Source organism: Canis aureus, chromosome 32 (assembly GCF_053574225.1).
Source record: "Canis aureus isolate CA01 chromosome 32, VMU_Caureus_v.1.0, whole genome shotgun sequence".
Taxonomy (NCBI): Eukaryota; Metazoa; Chordata; class Mammalia; order Carnivora; family Canidae; genus Canis; species Canis aureus.
This window is the reverse complement of record NC_135642.1, coordinates 11,049,468-11,065,623: the sequence shown is the minus strand read 5'-3', so window position 1 is coordinate 11,065,623 and position 16,156 is coordinate 11,049,468. Positions and strand designations below refer to the sequence as shown.

General features: G+C 37.2%; 1 protein-coding gene across 1 annotated transcript in view; it reads left to right on the top strand.

Moving 5' to 3' along the window:
- Positions 1 to 16,156, top strand: part of LOC144302848 (uncharacterized) — a 308,111-nt gene that overhangs the window by 190,982 nt on the left and 100,973 nt on the right. The window lies entirely within an intron of this gene.

The window sequence follows — 16,156 nt, the reverse complement described above, 5'->3', positions numbered from 1 at the left end:
ATAAAATTATCTGCCAAATTGCTGTTAAACCCATCAGTTTACTGAATCCCAATGCCAAATTTGTTCTTGCATTTTTATTTTGTCTGGAATATCACAGGCTAATTATGTAAGTCCTACTATTTCTTTAAGACCTTCTTCAGGTCTTATCTATTCTCAGTATTCATCATTGTCACACAACTTTGATGATAACTGCTTCCTTTAAAATCATTACATTAAAGAAAATCCATTGACACAGATGCATATACTATATATTTGTTAAAATTTTTAATGTATATGCCTTGTTTCTCATAATTTCTAAAATAGTTATTGGCTATAAATTGAGCATAGACCTTGTATCATGGACTTTATTGTTTAGTGAGACTTCTTGATGAAAACTACCAATAGTAAGTGATGTTTGTGCTTCTGGAGGAAGCTATGGAGACCCAACAGAGGGGCATTTAAAATAGATTGGAGACTTAGAAGCCTTGGGGGAGATATCAGGGGCCTCCCAGTGAGCCAAATAAATGTGGTAAAGAAGAAGAGTATTTTATTTTTTAATTTCTTAAATTTAAATTCAATTAGCCAACACATAGTACCTCATCAGTTTCAGATGTAGAGTTCAATAATTCATCAGTCGCATATAACACATTATGTGCCCTCCTTAATGCACATCACCCAATTACCCCAACTCCCCACTAGCAAGCTTCATTTTGTTTTCTATAGTTAAGAGTCTTTCGTGGAAGGGTATTTTAAAGAGAGCAGAATGGACAGAGCCATGAGAATGTTGGAAATATGGCAATATAGCTAGAGAATGGCAGATTGTTCAGTGTGACTAAAGTCCATGTTGGGAGCTTGGGGAAGTAATGAGACATGAAGATAGTCAAGCCATACTAAGGAGACTTTACCTTTTGGCAGTTGAGTATCCTTGAAGAATTCTAAGCAGGAGAGTGGTGCTATCGTAGTTGGATATTGGAGATGATATGGTGACTACAATACTGTGGGATGGTTTGGAGAGCATTGATATCAACAGAAACCTACTCCAAGTAGTTATGACTAAAAGTTGATAAGGACCTCCTCAAAGAAAATAGAAAAAGAAAAGAAAATAGTTAATTCAAGAACTTAAAGTGATAAAACAAATGGCTTGCTAAAACACTAGCTGTTGGGGATTGGAACATGGGATTTCTTATATGACTCAAGATTTCTGGCTCTTGTCATTGGACCAAATATGCTACATGAAAATAAATAGGGAATAAAGGATGAGGAAGGGGTAGGAGGAGTGATGAAGGGAGAGAAGAATGTATGGGAAAGGGTTTAAAAAATGAATTCATTTTTGAACATGTGCTTTTTGACATTGGTTTTTGATATGTAGTAGGATATTAAAAGTAAATCAAAGAGAGGAGACTGACTGGAGCTTTATGTTTTGAGTTATTAGCAGAGAGATAATTGAAACCAGGAAGTTGAACAAGATTGCCCAGGTACCCTGAAACGAGAAAATGGCCAATGACAGAATTCTGGGGAATGCCATAATTTAAGCCATGAGCAGAAGAAAAGGATGACAGAAGAGAATGAAAGGTAGTTGCAGGGGCAGGTAGAAAGTTGGACAGCAGTGTCCAAGACTCCAGAAGGAGGAGTTAGGTGATTGTATTAGTTTCCTAGGGTTGCTGTAACAAACTAACACAAAGGTAAGATAACAGAAATGTATTCTTTGAAAGTTCTGGAGGCTAGAAGTATGAAATCAATGGATAGGGCCATGCTACCTCTGCAGGCTCTAGGTAAGAATCCTCTTTTGCCTCTTCCTAGCTTCTACTGGCTCTTGGCAATCTTTGGTGTTTCTTATAGTTGTTTCACTGCAATCTCTGCCTCCGTCTTCACATGGCCTTCTCTTTGTGTGTTTCTATGTCTTCTCCTTTTCTTAGAAGGACACCAGTTGTTAGATTTAGAGCCCATGCTAATCCAATGTAATCTCATCTCCACTCTTAATTAATTATATCTGCAAACACCCTGTTTCCAAATAAGGTCATGTTTTAAGGTTTCAGATGGACTTAAATTTGGGTGGGATACTATTCAACCCATTACAATGGTCAAGGATTCTAGCTTATCACCTTCACACATCTATAAAATCCTTTGTCTTCAACAGAAGTCATAGCTTTTCTCTGGGAATTTCTCAGACCTATCAAGGGAAAAGATGAATTTATGAAAGAGAGAGAGGGAGGGAGAAGGGATAGAGGGAGAGGGAGGCAGAGAAGGGCCCTAGAAGGAGACAGCAAGCAAAGATAATGCTTATCCTTGACTAGTTTTCTTCCCTAGGGTACATTTAAATATCCCCTCTTTCTGTGGAGTAGGAGCTATCTCTCTTGCCTACTGTAAGAGTAAAATTTGTTAGCATCTATATAGTGCTTCAGGGGAAGCACCATCAGGTGTTATGCATTATCACCCTAGTAAGATTTGGCTTACAGCACCAATGGTTGAGATCACACAGGACCAAAGAGGTCCATTATTCAGGGTAACTAAGTTTAGATAAATCTGAGCAAATCAGAAATGTTCAGGGACTTTGCAGTTTAGTTCCCTGTTCAGAATGCAGGCCAGAGAAAACAGGAATCAAAGAGACAAAAGTGGATACTCTGCCTGCAGCTCCCATAAATGTTAACTCAGACCTGCTCTTATGATTTCTCTTGATGACAGGTAAGGATATATGAAAATGGGATGGTTACCTAAAAATGTAGGTGAGAGCTACCATAACTTGAAATAGTCCCTGAACCTCCAAGTGCTCATGTAGGGCAAAACAGCAGTCTAAAAGCAGCTAATAATATTTGAAATATTATATCTCACACCAGTTGCCATTTTGTAGTTAAACTCCAGGATTCATGCATGCAAAAAAATAGAGATATGGAGGGAATTGTTGTGACTGTGGATCAAAATGGCTCCAATTCCTGAAGGTGTATGATTTAGTAATTAATGCTAACTTGGTTGATATTTGCTAAAGTCCATCTTATGATACAGAATTGTGTTCTCTATAGTCTCATTTATGTCTAATGAATAAAGGAGTAATGTTAGACTTTGGGATTATAATGCTGAATAAGGTGGCCAGGAGTCCAGCTTTCATCAGACTTAAGAGAGACAAACAATAAACAAATAAATCAACAAAAAGTTAAAAATCATGGAGAGAGCTATGAAGGAAGCTGAATCATAGTAATATAGATATAGTTTTCAGATTTTCTGCATTAGGATTAACTTTAGATATATCTTAGAAGGTTTAACTATACTTAACAAATACCATGCCAATGTTACCAATTCGGGCAATATAAATATAAAACCACAGATAACTGAGGTTGTGAGAGGGAAGGATGAGAAGAGGTGAAAAGTAATGAAGGGGGCCAATATACTTGCCCCCAAAACCTACAGCTAATTGAAAGATATCTATCTATAGATGCCCTATCTGGTACAGTTACCACTAGCTACATGTGGATGTTTAATTTTAAGTTAATTAAAATTAAATACAGTTTAAAATTCTGTTGTTCCTCAGTTGCACTTGCCAGATTTTAAGGATTCAGTATTCACCATGGGTAGTTGGCTACCATATTGAGCAGAATAGGTATGAATATTTCTATCAAGAAGTTCTACTAGGTAGTTCTGGTCTATGATGAGCAGATACAGAAGTGAAGATTTAAGAGTACTGTTTAAAAGGGGTACTGGGTGGCTCAGTTGATTGGGCATCTGGCTCTTGGTTTCAACTCAGGTCATGATCTCCAGGTCATGGGATTGAGCCCTGCATTAGGCTCCATGCTCAGGGGGAGTCTTCTCTCCCTCTGCCCTTCCTCCTTCCCTCCCTCCCTCACTCTCTCTCTCAAATAAATAAATAAATCTTAAAGGAAAAAAGAATACTGTTTGAAGTAGCAGAGGAGGTCAGTGGTGGAACTAAGATCAGTGATGTAACAGAATGAGAGAAAGTAAGACAAGAAGGCAGTTAAATCTTCTCAATTGAAGCAAGAAGGTCCATAGCAGAGTGATAATGCTTAATTGATGATTTTATATTCTTTAAAGCACTATAAATCCATGAGATAGCCAATATAATCTCTAAAAATAGAAATTATTCTTATAGAGTGGCACTGAGCAAGAGAAATGGGGGTAGAAAATATTGGCTTTGATTGTGTATCTTTTGGGACTGCTTTATTTATTTACTTTTACCTTTTTTTGGACATACACACTTTTCCTCATAATGATACTAAAACATTGGAAACAGAGCTGTAGAGTGTGAAACCTCATTAAATAATTCTTAGTAAGGACATGGAACAAAGTTAAGCTATTCTACCTATATGCTTGAGGAATAAACAGTGATCTTCCCATGTTGTATTCTAGTTCCTTCAAAAACACACGATTAAGAAAAAGAAGTAAATACTATATTATCACATTTATCATGTTAATGCCCCAATTGTCAGCCTTCAAAGATAATAGGGTCTCCTGGAGCACACCTGTGAATAGAACTCAATGTCCTAAGACAAATATTAAATACACAGGTTACCAGATCATTTATATTGACAACTATGAACTTAATGCTCTGCTTATTTGCTGTGTTTTTGTTTCCCTTTTCCCTTTTAAAAATTTTCCTGAAACAATATTCAGAAGTTAGGTAGTTTATAGCCATTAAAGAAGGCATTGAATAAAAAAAAAAATAAATGCTAGAATTTTTGCGTAAAAACCAAATGTTATGAACCTCAGCCAAATTTTCTTCAGTGATTTCAAAACGTAAACCTCCAATCCAAACACACAGCAGTGGTGTACAAGGTAGCAAACCAAAACAATATAGGTGGACTTAGAAACAAGAAAGGCATCTCTGTGGATTAGGAACAGAAATGATACATAAAGCTGTGAGTAAGCCTGAAGCCACAGATGTGCTGGGCTCTGAGTCTGGAAGAAAGTAGTAGTAGTAGTAAGAATTAATCTCCTGCAGGTACAGACGACTAAAATTGTCACGCAGGACAGGGGAGCACACTGAGCTATAAGGTACCTAAAACCACCTTGTACTTATAAAAGAAGGCAGAAAAAATATTTAACCAACTTGGGTCTACAGCTTTTAGCAGGATACAATAGTCCATCCTTGCTGGAAGATATGGACAGAGTCTAACAATGCACACACTGAAACAGAGTGCCCACTGCTTAGTGTGCTTAGTGACTAGATGTGAGACATCCTCACAGTCCACACAATGGAGATACCCTCACAATAGCCACCAAATGCCATTATGGCAAGCCCCATAAATAAGTGGGGGCAGTTGCAAAATTCCTAAACAGGTAATGATATCCTTAGTAATCACTTACTCTCTGTATTCACTCTGGAGTTTAACCAGAAGTTAGAAAGTAAAAAGACATACAAGAATTTCTATTCAAAATTATACTAACAGCAAAATTCTAAAACACATTAAGAAATCCAATGGTAAGAAAAAATAATCAAAATATTAAGCACCAAAACAGTAATTCACTTTGGCTGAAATTAATTTTATGTAACAGTTTGACAATGACTTTAAGATAATTATATAGCATACTCTGTGTAATAAGTGGAAGAAGTGTTCCCTTTTAAAATCAGCAGAGGTTGGAGCACCCAGGTGGATCAGTTGGTTAAGCATCTGCCTTCAGCTCAGGTCATGTTCTGAGGGTCCTTAGTTGGAATCCTGCATCAGCCTCCCTGCTCAGTGGGGAGTCTGCTACTCCCTCTCCTTCTATTCCCTCCCCCTTACTCATGCTCTCTCTCTCTCTCTCTCTGTGTCTCAAATAAATAAAAATCTTTTAAAAATCTATTAAAAATTATTAAAATATTTTACTTTAGTTTAAAAAAATCTTGATATCTTAATTTCATATTTATATCTGTAAACTGTCTTGAATTATTTTTTCTGTGGAGTAAGATAATATTTTATTCAAGAATCGTCATAGTGATAACTTCTTTTTTAAAAAAATCCCAAAACCACTGGTTTGTAACAGAAAGCAATTATTTACATATCAAGTATCTTTGAGTTGATTTCAGTTTGGTTACTCTCAGCCAGGCTCAGCTAGATTTGCTTCCAGACTGTCAGTCCAGGTCAAGTTTGCTTCATGTACATATTACATGACTCTGGAACCAGTAGGCTACCCAGGGCAATGGCAAAAGTGAAAGGGATCAAGCCCAACCTTGCTAGAACATTTCAAGTACCTAAGCATGCGACATCTGTTAACATTCTAATGGCCACAGCAAGGCACATGCCAAGCTCAGAATCCATGAGATGGGGAAATATATTCTGCCTGTAATTGGAGGAACTGCAAAGTCTCATGACACTGGGTGTGGATACATGGAAGGGTCAAACGTTATGGACAATAATGAAATCTACCACAGGCCACCCTCTGGATTATAATTATTACATTTCTACCACACATGAAGTTCACTCAACCCTATCCTATCACACCCTAAAAGACTCATATAATAAAGGCACTGAGCTCTAAATCCAGGGCCTTATTATCTATGTCACATTTGGATGCAACTCCACCACTAAAAAGACAAGTTATCTGCCTCCCACATACAATGATGAAGCATGTACTGGAAAACTGCACTCAAGCTCCACCATTCAAAAAAGAAAAAAGAAGAGACATGCAGCAGCCATTGGTCCACAGCAAGTTTGAATCCCATTGAGCAAATGTTGCCAGGTACTTTTTCCTTGTGCCTAGGGAATATATCTTGCTTACTATATCCAGTTTCCTAGGGATGACTCCGTAGTCCATTTTTCCCTATGGTGACTGGTTCTGTCTTCTTCTGTGTCCTTCTCCTACTATTTTCCTCAATCACTTCTGCAGAGGACATTGGAGAACATTTCTTTCTTGACCACTGAACAGATTTATCAGCCTGCTTCCTGACTGTAGAAAATTGGGGTCCGTGTTTCTTTTTTTTTAATCTCAATTAATCTCAGTCTCTCTCAAGACAGAGAGAGAAAGAGAGCATGCATGAGCCTGTGCTGAAGGAGGAGTGGCAGAGGGAAAATGATAGAATTCCAAGCAGGCTCCATGCCCAGCACAAGCCCGACACAGGGCTCAATCTCATGACCCTGAGGTCATGACGAGCTGAAATCAAGAGTTGGATGCTTAACTAACTGAGTCACCCAGGTACCCCAATCTCAGTCTCTTTTAACCCAGTTTGCCAAAGCAACTCTCTCATAAAATTTTATGGATTTCTATGTATTTTATTTTAGTCAATCTCATGTGCTAAAAGCTATATACCCACAATTCTTTTTGAGACTTTCTCTATTTTCTTTAGACTTAATTGTAGAGAGTTTGGGCATATCGGTCTTCTGTGGGACTGTACACTTCATAGTTCTGGAAAGACTTCTGTCTGATGGAGAAGAACTTCTGTCAGAAGTCTTAACAAAGGATCTAACAGCCAAAAACTTAATATGGCCTTTTCCCTTAGACCATGCCTTTCATTTTTTTAAAAAACATAGCCTATTGTTAATTAAAATTACTCATATATTTTATCAGTTTATGCCCTATTTTTGTGGTATCATGTGGTTTCTCTGGTTTCACTTATTTCTTAAGTCTATTCTTTAATAGTACTTTTAGTGAGGGCTCAGTGGTAAACTCTTGGCTTTGTACAAATGAAAACGTTTTTAGTTTGATGTCATTACTTTGCCTTTGCTCTTAAATGACAGCTTATTTGGATATACAGTTATAGATTACCAGTTATTTTCCTTCTGTATTTTGAAGCTATCATCCTATTGTATTTTGGCCTCTATTGTTACCAATAAGAAATCTGTTTAAGTGTGGAGGTCTTTCCTTTATAAGTGATCTGCGTTTTCTTCTCTGATAACTTTTTAGGGATTGTCTATACCATCTATATTCTGCAGTTTCACAAGACTGTAACTTGATGTGGATTTATTTATTTTTATCCATCTTGATACTCAGAATGTATTTTCGATCTAAAGATTCATATTTGTTTTTAATTCTGGAAAAAATATAGCTATTACCTCTTCAGACCTTGCTTCCCTTCTTCCACTTATTTTATTATTCTTTTGAAAGGTCTACTAGATGCATGTTGGAGCCTCTTCATCTATCCTCCTTGCTTCTTTACTGCTCACTCTCACTTTCCTCTTGTTTCCTCAGCTTCAGCTAAATGATGTCCTCAGTACTAGCTTATTCCATGTATATGGTTTATAGTTTAACCAGCTTATTGAGTGTTTGAAAATCAAGAGCTATACTTTTTCACCTGAAGATTTCTAATTCTTCCCACATTCATTTCTTTTTGTTTCTCTTTTTGAATCATAAGCTTTTGCTGATTTTTTTAAAAAAAACTTTTAAAAGATTTTATTTATTTATTTATTTATTTATTTATTTATTTATTTATTTGAGAGAGAGAGAGAGAGAGAATGAGAGCAAGAGACAGCACAAGCAGGAGGATCGGCAGAGGGAAAGGGAGAAGCAGATTTCCGGCTGAGCAGGGAGCTCAATTTGGGGCTCCATTCCAGAACCCTGGGATCATGACCGAGCTGAAGGTAGATGCTTGGTATGTGTAGTGAGAACCAAATCTAACATAATTCCCTATTCTGGTGTTAAACAACAATGACACCAAACATACCTTTCCATCACTATGTTAGACAAGTCTGAGATCAGGCGTATTTTTCTGTTAAGTAATACTTAGCTGCTTGCTTCAGGGAAATATTTTTTTCTGGAAGATAAATATATGAGGCTGCAAAAACTACCCTACTTATCAAGACTAGTAGCTTGCCCATCAAGACTTCCTTCAGGAGTCTTGCCTCATGGTATCTACCAATTCGAAGCTATTATGTCATAAACTGCCCAATCCAAACTAGTCCCATGCCATAAAAAATGTACCTTAAAATCACTCAGCTCAAGTCCTAAAACCTAAATCTTCTAATTTCCCTATTTTGAAGTATTATTCAGACTCTGCTATGGTAGTGTTTTTTCTTACTACCAATAGGCCCAAGAAACAGCTTTGCTTGATCAACAGTGGGTTTTTTTTTTTTTTTTTTCTTTTCTGGAGGTATTTTTTGGGAGCCAATACTAGTAAAGTTAAATATTCATATACCAGATGACAGGAATTCCATCTTCAGGTATACAACTTAAAGTGGTATCATTCAAACTATGAGTTTAGACTCATTGGTAAAATTAGGAAATCAACATGGTGAAGTCACAGCCTACATTTTGCTCTTTTCAGACTAGAGAGATCAAATAAGAATGGACATGAATGGAATGGAATAGAATAAAATAGAATAAATGGTAAATAATAAAAATAGTAAAATGATAGAAGGCTGTTTTATAGTTTGGGTTTCAGTATACATATAACTATGTATATATGCATGGGTACATGTGTGTATTAAGCCACTGCCTTAAATAAACCCTTGCATATGTATGTAAGGAATTATTACAAAAGATTTATAATAAAAAACTAGGAACAGCCTCAATGATCACCAAAATGTAGATAATATTTATGTAGTGAATGCTATACAGCAATGAAAACAAATAAACCAGAGTTGTACCTTAATACAACTAAATCGTAAAAACATATTGAATGAAAAAGCAAATTATATAATATACACATATAATAAAAACTACATTAAATATTGCTTGGAAATACAATAATCTAAACAATATGATACAAAACTATAAAAACTGGAATAATCAACACAAAATTCATGGCAGTGGTTTTCTGTGTAAAGGTTGAGGGTGAGTGAATGAGGAAGTGAGGGAGGGAGGACCATGAGAAAATAGGGGGAGGTATCAAAGAGAGATAAACAAGGGTCTCAAGTGTCTTGGTATTTTGATTTCTTAAATTAATCTGAGACAACTATGGCAAAATCTTAAAATGTCAAAGTTTGGCATGGGGAATGGCACTTGTGTTTCTCTATGGTCCAGGCATTGTTCCAAATACTTTACATATTTTATTTACAAAGCTATTTGTTAATATTTTTCCTATATTTCTTGATATGTTTGAACTACTTCAAAATTTGAAAAATAGAAGCAGAGGGAAAATGTTATATTAGATCTAAGTGGTGGGTATATGGATATCCATTATACTATTCTCTATAATTTTCTGTATGGCTATAATTTTTCATTTTAAAAAAGCATGTTTTAAAAAAATCACTTATTATGAGAGGACTGGTAATTAATCCTTTATCTGAAACCTTGGAATATAGGGAATGCATTGAAATGTTTATGATGACCTATGCACAGGTTGGTTTTTTTCTCACCAGAGTTCCATAGTCATTTGGTAAAGAATCCAATTAGTTGGGATCCCTGGGTGGCGCAGCGGTTTGGCGCCTGCCTTTGGCCCAGGGTGCAATCCTGGAGACCTGGGATTGAATCCCACGTCGGGCTCCCGGTGCATGGAGCCTGCTTCTCCCTCTGCCTGTGTCTCTGCCTCTCTCTCTCTCTCTCTCTGTGTGTGTGTGACTATCATAAGTAAATTTTTAAAAAATTAAAAAAAAAATCCAATTAGTTATCTGTAGATTGCAAAGAAGGTAGCTCCCCTCAAAGGAAATGCAGGAAGTTACATCAAAGTCTATATTCGCCCAACAACTCTATGCCACTCATTCTCTATTTCTTTTCTCCTCTCCTCTCCTCCAAATAACCAAAAGTCACATCCAGAAATAGTGACATAAAGTTCCCATGCCTTCTTTGAGAAAAGGGCTGGATCTAAAGAAAACAAAAATCAGTAATATCACAATGAGTGGGCCGTGGGAAATAAAAGATTGCTTCAGAGCGAAGAATCATTGAAACAGCCCTTCCTTTTGGCCTTTACATCTGAAATGTTTTCACCAGTCTCAGGGTGAGACTCAATTGGTTTTATTATGAAATAAAACAGTCAACATCAGAATCATTCATAAACTTCGGATGAGTTATGACTGGACAACCAGCTCACTGAGTGGGGTAGTGGGGTGTTTAGCTTCTCTCCAAGTGGAGCAGTTGTTTGATGGAACTGGTGAAATAGTCTCTTATTTTAGCATCATGTAAATAGAACCAATTTTCTTCCCGGCTCTGTGTCTTCCCTCTTGGAAAAACTTGGCTAAAAGCCCACCTATATTATATTTTAAAGATTTTATTTTTATTCAAGAGAGACATGGAAGGAACCTGGAAGGAGTTTGATATGGGACTTGATCCCAGACCCCAGGATCAGAGCCTGGCTTTAGATACAAAGCTAGAGACATGGTTTCAATGCTGGAAGACTCTAAGCAACATCAGTCCCTCTTGGTCTTTCTCTTAAATGAGTAAGGCTTTTCTTAAAAAAAAAAAAAAAAAAAAAAAGATAATAATAAAATAAGTTTTTTAAAATGGTGTTGAAGCCTGTACTTGAAAGTACAATGGGGGCTCAGTTCAACAAAAATATGAAGCATTAAGTAATAAGAAAAATAACAATGCTAATAGTAATACAAAATAATCTTTATTGACTGGTTACTATGTCTCAAGTATTCTTCCAAACATTTACATTTTTATGTAGTCAATTTAATGTAGTTAAATTATGTAGACTACATAATTTTTTCTCATATTGCCTCTCTTGTGTGTCATGTTTACAAGGGTCTTTCTGACTTGACTTTTACAGGATTCTTGATGTCAGTAGTTAATTTAAATATAAAACTCTACCATAATTTGTTCGGCCATCATCTTTTACTGGAAATTCTGTTCATTTTTAGTTTCAGTATTATCAATAAAACTATAGCAAATATCCTATCAGCTTGGTTTTGATATGTATTTTGTGAGGACAAATTTCTGGAAATGGAATTATTTTGTCAAAAATGTGTACAATACTTTGGCACATATTGATTAACTTCACAAAGTATATAACAATTGTTGTATATTAGTAAGTTCAGTTTCTCATCCCTAAATACCCACAATGTTTCACCAATTTAATAAATCAAAATAGCACCTCATTTTAATTTGCCCATAAGTGAGTATGAGTGATGTTAAACTCTTTTGTGTACTTCCTGGCTTCTTGATTTACTATACACATTTTTCCCTTTTTGTAAGTTTTGCTGATTTCCTGTTGGCATGTTTGTATTTTATTATTCATAAGATTTGTTTAACATAGTTGTTATCTCTTTGATAAAATGCTGAATGTTAGACCAGGCTTCTCACTGGTGAAATGAAAGCTATGTGGGTTGGCTACAACATTTGAGGAAGCCTCTCAAGCCTGGCCTGAAAAAAAACCTAACAATCTGGGGAGGCCTGCAGACTCCCCTTCCTCCAGAGTTATCTCAGATGTGCCCCTCCATAGCACTGATTGTAGCCACTAGACTAGGATTCCTGCTTGCCTGATAATGACTCTGAGTGATTTGGTGTGGCTACCTCAGGTAAACCTTTTATGCATAAAAATCAGAGTTGATTTTTGTTTTAGGATAAGGAGGCTTCTGGAATGGTTTTATGACCATTTCTCCTTATTTGTTAATAAACATCTAGATAATGAATATCCATATGCATGACAGACTCTGGTCTGAGACTCACTTTCCTTCCAAGAGGATAATCCTCACTAATCCCACATTTCTTTGGCAGTCACTATAAAGAACATAAAGTTGTGTATAACCAGATTGGTGAGATCAGTCCACAAGACAGACCTGTATTAGACCCACCAGTGAAGATTTTGAAAATGTTTCTGTACCTTCATTGGGTTGTTTTAGACTTGCGCTACCTGTAAGGAATGAGATGCATATACGTACAGTTGGGAGAGTAAACACTATTTCTCCTTGTCACCTTTTTCTTATGGGAAGAAAAATTATTTAAATAATTCAAGGTCATTTATGTCTCCAATGTTTTCTGTCTCCCACCTATGCTACCTCAAAGAACATTTAAAAATAGACAATTGAGATAGGATGTTTGTTTTGAGAAATTATAGCTAACAACTAAGTCTCAAATCTTGCTAGCTCAGCACTGCAGTTTATTGAGGTTGCTTCTATTCTCTTTTTTGGTTGATCCTGAATATTGACTTGAATGTATTTCCAGCTTGCCCGCTCCCCCCCACTATAGCTTCCTTATGGTTTCTAAGATTCAAAATGTAAGAAACTACCTGTGATGGTGACACCTGTTTCCCTCTCCATGTTACTTACCTGCCAAAGCATCACCTCTTTAGGATTTAGTGGAACTACTAATCCTATTCTGGGTTTATTTTAGAAAAACAAGCATATTATATCTGGATCCTCATCATCCAGGAAGTGTTCCAGACTTAAAATGGAACTTTTAAAAGTATGTTAACAGAGTAGTTATTGTAATGGAACAGATGAAAAGAGTAAAACTCCCTTTTCCCCTAAGTTCATAAAAATCAAAAGCAGAAACAGGTTAAATGCCCTGTGACTCACTGTAAGTTCTGATTGCCTGCTTCTGTTTCTGCCTGGGAGAGAGCGGCCTTCACATTTTTTACGTGGTCATCCAGAGAGCACATATACCAGGAAGTATGCCGAAAGATGATCTCCTCTTGGTTGTCTGAGGCTTTGGGGTCTTGTGTGATCTCTCTATTGCTAAGGAGACCTGAGGAGAGAGGTTGGCCTGGTTCTCTTTCTTTTTACCACTGGATCCTCAGGTGAACATAAACTAACCCACCCATGAGGAGTAAGACACAGGCACTAACAATCACACCCTGACTGGTCTCAAACATCTATGTTGTGTGACAGTGAGAACTACCACATCTTCTTTGACTAGTAAGTGGCTGCTGAAACTCAACCATCTGAGCTTTCCTTCTGCTGTTTATGATTACTATGCAGATGTTTCTGGGTCAGGGGAATAGGGTTGATGAAACTAACATTTGAAATCCTGCTTTGTTCCAGGACCTGTCCTAAGCCCATTAGAATTTATATTTGAAAGCATTTAATTCTCACCCCTGTGTCAGGTGGGCATGGATGGTCTTCTAGAATGGAGGGAATTGGGTCCCGAGGACAATGAATTGGTAAATGGTGGGTCAAGGATTTGAAATCAAACCTCCCTGACTCTGGAGTCCTTGACATTTAGGAGAAATACACAAAACTACACCAGTCATTCACCATTTTGTATTGATTTGGAGAGAAATTAGCAGCACATCTAACTTGGAGAGGTGAGAAGTAGAATGATAACTGATAAAAGAAACATCTAGAGTAGCTGAAAACAACTCTTAGCTTCTTTGCAACTTTGCTACAGATCCTGCATAGGGCTTTCTCTTTCCCAGGGCTCTGGCTTCCCACCTCTACTACCTGCTGCCTTATCCAAGTTAAGGGTGTTCTGAGGGAGACAAAACCCATTATGTGTAAAGAGCAACATCAAACAAAAGCCTATATTTCTAGTATCACCCAAATAACATCAATGATATATAAGAGTTTAATAAATGAGGTCTAAATTTGTGATAGAATAAAAAGCTTATAACCTGCCACTGTTGTAACTAGGATTTGGCAGCTTAACCAAAACCAAACAAAATTTTTAGATTAGGAGACTAGAAAGAAAGGTGTCAGGAGAGACTTGGAAAGTGCCTCATACATTTACATTATGTCACTCTTTAGGTATGTTTTGGAATTTGAAATAACAGATGTGTCTGGCTTCTTTGGTGGAGAGAACCCTGAACTTGAAAGGAGAAGACCAGTGTGGTAGTCCCAGCCCTGAATTTATTAGCCCTGCAGAATGGAAGCCAAGCAAGGGTGTGAACTCAGGCAGAGTCCCAGCACCCACCAGCTTCCATAGGGTGCTCAGAGGGTGTTACCCCTCAGAGTTTGTCTTGAGTTGAAGCGATGGAGCTGGGCTTTCATAGTCACCAGTCACTCCTGGGCTAAGGGGTTTTCAAGGAGCTGCCAAAAAAGAAAACAGAGCCACATCTGAGCTCTATCTGTTACTAAAGCTGTTACCACGGGGAAATTTTACCTAATCTCTTGGTTTCCCCATCTCTGCTCATCATAGGCTAATTAGGCTCAAAGGAGGGAATGAATGTAAATGTCCATTTCCACAAACACAGTAAGCACTCAGAGCTGGTATTCTGAGTCTCAGTTTCCTATCTCAGTAATATTAGTCACAATAATTAAAGTATACAGATCAATAATATCATACATAGTAAGGTAAATTCTATTGTTTTTTTCACTTCTGATATCTGATGAAATCACAGCTTTGGCTACAATTCCTAATGTCTAAACAGCGCCCTTAGAAAATACTGAGAGACATTTTGTGGGACTAGAGGTGAAAGTAAATTGGTCTTGAGGTGCGGCTATTGGTCTCCTTACCCTAAATGTAGAGAGCTTCAGTCAAAAGCCTTTATAATTCCAGGCCAGCCTAAGATGTTTATTTTCTATGAATAAAAATAATGGTGCATGATTTTTCTCTAAACACTTATCAAATCCTGGTCTTGGAATTCATCATGAGCCACAGAAGGGAGACACACAACATGAAAACGTTTACAGAATTTGATCCCTATGCCCACTTTGCAATTTAAAGAGAAGAACTGCTTCTGGAAACATATTTGGATGGAAGGCCATTTAGGGTAAACAACAGCAGTGATGAGGCCTGTGTTGAATAGCCAGGATTTGGGATGAGGCTGATTCTGTGTCTATGTGCCTAACAGCTATGGAAACAGGCACAGAGAATAGAAATAGCCCATGACTAGAAGCATATCCATTGGCAGTGGATCAAAAGGTTCTATACACTGTCTGAAAACACAAGTGCAAATGAAAACACCTGAATAAAGGTCACCAGCTGTTTAGCCATCTCTGAGTCCTGGTGGCAGATAGTCAAGTCTGAAGAAAATGATTGTTTCCTTACTTGTGATGGGTACAGCTTTGGGAATTTGATGCTATAGTTTATGTAAGTTTGACCTTAGGACAGACCAGTTAACAACAACAAAGAAAAAGCATGGAGAGCAACTTAAGTAGCTTTTATCTCTCCCTAGAGGAGAGTCGGGATGTCCAACATGATTTTGCAAAGAAAATGATTATCCTAAAGTCTTGTGGAATAACTGAACTCTGCCTTCATTCCATGGGGTGTGAAGTCCAAGGACATCACTCACTTAACAGAGTTCAGAACAGACTAGATGTTTTCTAAATACATTTAGAATAGCCTATTGAATGGAGCTGAGGAGGAGTTTGCCTGGGTGCTTATGTCTAGCTGAGAGATAATAGGAACTAGCAGTTTAGACCAGCTCCCTACCTCTTTGGAGGAGCCTGGAACAGAGACAACTGGCCACCTGTGGGAAGCAGACAACTCGACAAGGTGAGTA